The sequence below is a fragment of the Heloderma suspectum genome, chromosome 1 (assembly GCF_057233095.1).
Source record: "Heloderma suspectum isolate Gila_16-S chromosome 1, 16-S_ref, whole genome shotgun sequence".
NCBI lineage: Eukaryota > Metazoa > Chordata > Lepidosauria > Squamata > Helodermatidae > Heloderma > Heloderma suspectum.
The window spans coordinates 293205034-293213026 of NC_139458.1; the positions used below are offsets into that span (position 1 = coordinate 293205034).

Genomic DNA, 7993 nt, shown 5'->3' on the forward strand with positions numbered 1-7993 from the left:
TTTCTCCCCGAAACTTGGGAGGCCGAGTGCAAACGCATTTGGTCCTCCGAAGGTTGTTCGGGGAGAAATTCCCCGCCCCCACCGGGATGGGACTTACCTTTCACGAATGTCCCTCCCAGTGGCTGGTCCCGGCGGCGGTTCGGCAGGTCTTCATCAGGGGCGGGGGCGGCAGCCAGTCTTTTGACCAGCTGCTGCCACTGCCATTACAAGAAAAGTAAAAAAAAAAACGCCCCTGTGATAGGCTACGTGACGATTAACGTAGCCTATCACGGCTGACTTTGCAGATCTAACCATGATAGGCTACGTTAATCGTTACGTAGCCTATCACAGGGGCGTTTTTTTGTTTTTTGTTTCTTTTGAAGTTCGCGGCCGGGGAGACGGGGCGCTTCTCCCCGGCCTGAATTTCGGCCGGGCGAGGAGGGAAGCCTCCCCCCCCCGGCCTGAACTTCGGGGGGAGCAGTGAAGCGCCTCCCCCCCACCGCCAAGCAAGCTGCGAGACCAGGTAAGTGACTTTCGTGCATCCCTAGAAATCTCATACCCTATCTGCCTCCCCCAAGCAAGGTGCTCATTTCAGAAACATATGAGCCTCCCAGCTGAATGTCAGCTTTTTAATAAAAAAAGGTTTTTAAAAGTATTTGAGTTTAAAGCAGTAATCCTACACAGGAATACAGCAACAAAGGAATCGGCCTTATATTGATCATTGGTCCATCTAGATCAGTATTATTAAATTAAATTAAATTATTATTAAATTTATTAATCGCCCATCTGGCTGGTCACCCAGCCACTCTGGGAGATGTACAACATACAATAAAACAGTTTAAAACAATAAAATTCTACAATAAAAACATCTTCTAAAATACCCTAACCAACCCCAAATGCCTGTCTGAACAACCATGTTTTTAATGCATGACGGAAGCTCATTAAAGGGGGGGAATGACGGAGTTCCCTAGGGAGGGAGTTCCACAGAGTGGGGGCCACCACAGAAAAGGCCCTCTCCCTCATCCCCTCCAGTCTAGCTGTCCTGGCTGATGGGACAGAGAGAAGGCCATCCGAGGCTGATCTTGTTAAGCGGCCTGTCTGGTGTTGCTGGAGGTGCTCCTTAAGATAGGCTGGGCCGGAACCATATAGGGTTTTAAAGGTCAAAACCAACACCTTGAATTTGGCCCAGAAAACAACTGGTAACCAGTGCAACTCCTTCAGCACTGGAGTGATGCGATCTAGCCGGTGGCTGCCTTTAATCAGGCGAGCCGCCGCGTTCTGACCAGCTGCAGTTTCTGAACCGTCTTCAAGGGTAACCTCACGTAGAGCAGATTACAGTAGTCTAAACGAGAGGAGACCAGGGCATGTACTACCGATGGGAGCAGATGGTCGGGAAGGAAGGGGTGCAGCCGCCATATCAGATGGAGTTGATACAGCGCTGTCCGGCTCACAGCTGACACCTGAGCCTCCATGGTAGGGATGGCGGAGAATTTCTCCCCGAAACTTCAGGGGGCCAAGCGCCAACGTGTTCGGCCCCCCGAACAAGTTTCGGGGAGAAATCCTCCGCACCCCCCCCCACACCCCGCACCCCCCCCGGGACGGGACTTACCTTTTCCTAATGTCTCTCCTGGCGGCGGGTCCGGCTGGCGGTTCGGCGGGTGTTTGTGCGGGGCGGGAGCGGCAGCTGGTCTTTTGACCGGCTGCCGCCGCTGCCATTCCAATAATAAAAAAAAAAAACGCCCCCGTGATAGGCTACGTGATGATTAACGTAGTCTATCACGGCTAGATTTGCAAAGTCAGCCGTGATAGGCTACGTAAATCGTCACGTAGCCTATCACGGGGGCGTTTTTTAAAAAAAAAAAACTTTGGAGTTCGCGGCCGGGCGAGGCGGGAAGCCTCCTCCCCGGCCTGAATTTCGGCCGGGCGAGGCAGGAAGCCTCCCCCCCAGCCTCAATTTCAGCCGGGGTGAGGCGGGAAGCCTCCCCCCCTCGCCTGAACTTCACGGGGGGAGCAGCGAAGCGCCTCCCCCCCACCGCGAACAAGCTTCGACGACAGGTAAGTGACTTTCGTCCACCCCTACTCCATGGACAGCTGGGAGTCCAAAATGACCCCCAGGCTGCGGACCTGGTCTTTCAAGGGTAGCTGTACCCCATTCAACACCAGGTCAACATTCCCCAACCTCCTCTTGTCTCCTACCAAAAGTACCTCGGTCTTGTCAGGGTTCAGCTTCAGTTTATTCCTCCCCATCCAGCCACTCACCATCTCCAGACATTTGGACAGGGATTCTACAGCCAATCTTGGTGAAGATTTGAATGAGAGGTAGAACTGAGTGTCATCCGCATATTGATGACACTGCACCCCAAACCTCCTGATGATAGCCCCCAGCAGTTTCACATAGATGTTAAATAGTATCGGGGAGAGGATGGAACCCTGTGGCACCCCACAAGTAAGTGGCCACGGGTCTGAAACCTCCTCTCGCAGAGCTACCCTCTGGTACCTGCCAGAGAGGAAGGACTGGAACCACCGCAATACGGTGTCTCCAATGCCCAACCCCTCCAGGCGGTCCAGGAGGATATCGTGGTCAACTGTATCAAAAGCAGCTGAGAGGTCGAGGAGAACAAGGAAGGAGCATTCACCCCTATCCAGAGCCCTCCTCATATCATCTAGCAAGGTGATCAAGGCCGTTTCTGCCCAAGCCTGAAGCCCGACTGAAATGGGTCTATTAACACTGATTAACACTCTATAAATGAGAAATTCATTTCAGTTTGTTTTATCAAGATTTATCCACTAGGGATTCTTATTCATATTTTTAGGGGGGGAAAGCAGCCCCCGAGGAAATTCTAAGGGGGCACTGCATATGTGAAAGCCCTGTTCAGGCATTCATCAGAATGTGTGAGCATTAAATCTGTGGTGGGGAGTGGGTCTGTGCACACCAACCCCAGCTCCAATGTCCCCGTGCATGCCAGCACCCACCCGTTCAGCTTCTGCCCTTGCAGGTTGAAGATCTAGATCTGAAGTGCTGTTCTGTTCATGCTCACTTGAACCCAAGTAGAACTCTCTGCATGATCGGGGACACTGCCCTGTCCCCCTATACAGATTTAGCCCCCACATGCACAGGCAAAAGCCTGAACAGGGCTGAAGTCAGTGTGGTGTAGTGGTTAGAATGTTGGACTAGGACTGCGGAGATCCAGACTGCAGTCCCCAAACAGACATGAAGTTCACTGAGTGAGCTTGGGCCAGTCCCTGACTTCCAGCCTCACTTACCTCACAGGATTGTTGTGAGGATAAAATGGGACAGGACCATAAGCTCCTGGTGGGCAAGACAGGATATAAATGTAGGTACAAATACATCAACATAACACATGATTGGAAGTCTCCAAAGCAACCACCTAAACAGCAATGGGTTAATACAGTTTTGGAGATTATGACTATGTATCAACTTCCACAGCAAGTGCAGCAAGCAAAGGAATCCTAATTTTAAAAAAGAAATTATGGCACCATCATTTCCATTTATTTCCTTTGCGAGCGGAGACAGGTAATGAAGAGACAGACAACAAAAGCTTGGATTGAAATTGGGCCACATTTATTGAAATATCTGCAAAGGGGAAACCTAGGCACTGATTGTACCAGCGGCTAACTGGCACTTTTTATGAGCGAAAACATACCCAGCCTGAGGGGTGATGTGTCAGCATCACCGCCCCTCCAGACTGCCCCTTATGGGGGAGGTAGACCTTCCCCTGTCACCCCCTCCCGGGCCATAAAGCTCCTGGGTGAGTGAGGTGAGTCGGTCTCCCAGGCAATCCTTATCCCCTCGCCAAGCCTCAAAACCCATTCGGGAGGCCTCAGGCATCACCTGTCACCATAAGGTGCCTCTGCATGCACACCATCCCTAATCTCATTCTCCTTTGCCCATCCTAGCCATCGCCGGGAGTGACAAGCCTATTGCTTGTCAAACTGCCCCCACCTGCGCAGGACAACTTCCCACAGGCCCCTTTGCAGATCAGACAGAAATATGTCATTTCCTGCATCAGAGAGGTGCACACCGTCCTGTCTGTAGAGCTCCCTCCTTGTCCATTTGATTTCCTGATGAGTGATGATCCCATCACTGTGTTTGTATAGCCCCAATGCTATTTCTCTGTTGACTTTCCGCCGAGCCATATCAATAGCTCCCTTATTCCGAGCATTCCAATTAATTCTTGGAAGCAAGCAAGACCATAGAATGGTTACCCCGGGCCAACTGTGCCAGATCACCTGGAAATCAGCCAAGGCCTGCTCAATCAGGTCCTTGCCTTTAACACAGTCCTAGTCATTCCCCCCTAGATGCAACACCAAAGCCTGCAGGGTTAGACCAACCAAACCTCAATGGAATAGTGTGGGAAGGACACATGCCCACCGCATGCCACGTCTACCAGGCCACTGAACATTGGCGCTCCAGGACAGGCCAAGCTGGGATCTGCAGCCTGATGTGGAAGCTCTCTGAGCAGCCCAAAACACCATGCTGTGCCCGCATATAAGCACCCGCACTGGCGCATGTCCGTTCCATCGATCTAAGGAAATAAGAAAAGTAAGTACATGAAATGAGGTGTCATATCACAAATTGGCAGTCAAACCCCGCACATACATCCAGAAGGCCCTCGAGTGCCATTTGCCCACCACCCTCACCTGATGGTGTGAAAAACCCAAAGCAGCAGCTGTGGAAGCAGCTCCAATATGGAAGGAATGTGTCCCAAATCAGAAATTACCCAGACCAAGGGCACACAGTGCTGATTTGGTAATGGCCCAAAATTGAAATTTCGTCAACAGGGAACCGTCGGAATGACAGAATAATGGGCCGTCCGCTGACCCACATAGTCCTAGAAAAACCACTAAGGCCCTAACAGGGCATAACTCCTCAATCTGAGCTAGACAGAGGGAGACCGTCTCGCCCTTGCCCCACTGGTCAGTCTTGCATCTCCGGATCCGAAGATGAACGATATCCAGATGGGCCTGGATGTCAGAATATCTCAGGGCCCTTCCTGACGTATCCCTTTTGGATGCCCAGATTAATTTGGAAATCCTGAGGCCCCCGAAGAAAGCTGTTAAGGCCGTCATGTGGAACAGTGCAGCCTCATAGTAGCGATGTACGAAAGGGACTTACCTGGTCCCGCAGCTTGCTTCGCGGTGGGGGGGAGGCGCTTCGGTTCTCCCCCCGAAGTTCAGGCCGGGGGAGAGGCACCCCACCTTGCCCGGCCGAAATTCAGGCCAGAGAGAAGTGCCCCGTCTCACCGGCCGTGAAATAAAAAGTGGGAAAAAAAACCACCCATGATAGGCTACGTAATGATTTATGCAGCCTATCATGGCTAGATTTCCAAAGTCAGCCATGATAGGCTACGTTAATCATTACATAGCCTATCATGGGTGACTTAAAAAAAAAAAAGTGCGTACGCAAATGGCGGCGCCCATGGGGGCCGCCATTTGCGTTCCTTATTTGGTCCCAGTAGTTTATGTAAAGATTTACGTAGACTACGGCGAAAATAAGGGCAACACAGCATTGCCTTTATTTTCGCCGTAGTCTATGTAAATCTTTACGTAAACTAGCCGGGACCAAATAAGGAACGCAAATGCCAGCACCCATGGGCGCCACGATTTGCATATGCGCTTTTTTTTTTTTTTTTTTCAAAGTCACCCGTGATAGGCTACGTAACGATTAGCGTAGCCTATCACGGCTGACTTTGGAAATCTAGCCATGATAGGCTATGTTAATCGTTAACCGCCGAACTGCCACCGGGACCCGAGAGGGACATTCGAGGGAGGTAAGTCCCATCCTGGGGGGGGCGGGGGAGGCGGAGAATTTCACAAACAATTTCAGGGGGCCGAATGCATTGGCATTCGGCCTCCCCGAGATTCATGGAGAAATTCACGGCCATCCCTACCTCATAGTGTGAGGCACAAATGGATGGCCATAGTCTACAAAGACCCAAAAGGGTATCTGGAGAAAGGGAATGCCTAGAATCCACCGGTGCTGGTGACATCCTAGCCCAACCCTGAATGGTGCGTCACAGCCTAAAATCTGCCATGGAATCATTTACACCCTTAACTTTAGACCAGAAGCCCAACACAGCCAGCTTACCACTTATGGTCCTGGCCGAGAGCCCCCTGTTCCTAGGATACACACAAAATTGCAAGAGATGATCCACTGGGATGGGCCACGAGTGCTGCAACTGTAGTTCGCACTGGAAGGCAAGGAACTCCCTACCTGCTTTGCTGTAGGCGACTCTAGTGCTGGGAGCTATGAAGTTCATCGTGGCATGCTCAGCTTCAGTCTGCCAATCTCCCATAGTGCAGTGGGCATGGGGTCTGGCAGTGGATGAGCCCATGGGGCCAACTCCTGAAACCTGTCTATCTGGTTATGCAACAAAGTATCGGTGATTGGATTGTCCAAGCCAGGCACATGCCAGGCATGGAACCAGATATTATGTCGCAGGCAATGAAGCATAAATGCTCTTACCAATGATATAACCCTATGGTTTCTGGAGGACAGAGTATTAATGACATGAATGGTGGGCAGGTTGTCACATCAAAAGAGAACCACAAAGTTGGCCATTTGGTCAGCCCAAAGGTATACAGTCACATAAATGGGGAAGAACTTCAAGAAGGTAAGATCCTTGCAAATTCCAGCTACCAACCAGCTCTCAGGAAACCAAAGCACCAATGGTCCAACCATATGACACCAAAGCCCAGTGTCCCAGCCGCATTGGAATGAATCTGAAGGTCAGCTTTGAGGAGCAACTCATGCCTCCAAAAAGCAACACAGTTAAATTCTTCTAAAAAGTAGGGATGTACGAAAGTGACTTACCTTTTGTGGATTACGTTGATGGTGGGGGGGAGGCGTTCCATCCCTCCCCCCGGAATCCTCGACGGGGGGGCGATCCATTCCTCCCCACCGGAATCCTCGATGGCCGGCTGTGCTCTGCGGCAGCTCCGCGGAGCAGCTGGCCAGGCCCAGCCCAGCCCAGAGCCGTCTGCAGCCGTATTTCTGGCTGCGGAGGGCTCTGGGAAAAACAAAAACAAAAAACCGCGTACGCAAATGGCGGCTATGGCCGCTGCCATTTGCGTTCCTTATTTTTGGCCATCTGAATCTACGTAAATATTTACGTAGACTATGATGGTGAAAATAAAGGGGAACACAAATAGCGTAGTGGGCATTATTTGTGTCCCTTTTTGATTCACTGTTTTAGCCTACGTAAATCTTTATGTAGGCTAAAATGGTGAATCAAAAAGGGACGCAAATAGCACCCACTACACTATTTGTGTTCCCCTTTCTTTTCTTCATCTTAGTCTATGTAAATATTTACGTAGACTAAGATGGACAAAAATAAGGAACGCAAATGGCAGCGGTCGTAGCCGCCGCCATTTGCGTACACAGTTTTTTTTAAAAAAACCCACACAGCCATGATATGCTACGTAAAGATTTACCTAGCCTATCACTTTTTTTTTTTTTTTAACAAGACTGGAAGTGGCGGCGGCGGCAGCCGGTCGGAAAACCAGCCGCCGCCGCCAGAGCCGCCGCCGCCCGGAACATCTGCCCCAGGTAAGTCTCGTCCCGGGGGGGTCCGTGGGGGTGGCGGGGGGTGGCAGGCTGTTCTGCCATGGAGTTCAGGGGGGCGAATGCCTGCCACCCCCCGCCCCCTGCGGATCCCCCCCGGGACGAGACTTACCTGGGGTGGATGTTCCGAACAGCGGCGGCTCCAGCGGTGGCTTCAGCAGTGGTGGTGGCGGCAGCTGGTCTTCTGAACAGCTGCCGCCGCCGCCATTTGCAGTCTGTCTTTCTTTTTCCCCCCCTCATAGACTTACATAGCCTATCACGTCTGGGTTTTAAAAAAAACAAATGCGTACGCAAATGGCGGCGGCTATGGCTGCCTCCATTTGCGTTCCTTATTTTTCGCCGTCTTAGTCTACATCAATATTTACGTAGACTAAGATGAAGAAAAGAAAGGGGAATGCAAATAATGCCCAGTACGCTATTTGCATTCCC

The 7993-nt window shown here is 51.2% G+C and overlaps 1 pseudogene; it reads right to left on the reverse strand.

Moving 5' to 3' along the window:
* Positions 1–3918: 3918 nt before the first annotated feature.
* On the reverse strand, positions 3919–6260 carry LOC146359232 (uncharacterized; annotated as a pseudogene).
* Between the last annotated feature and the right edge of the window lie 1733 nt (positions 6261–7993).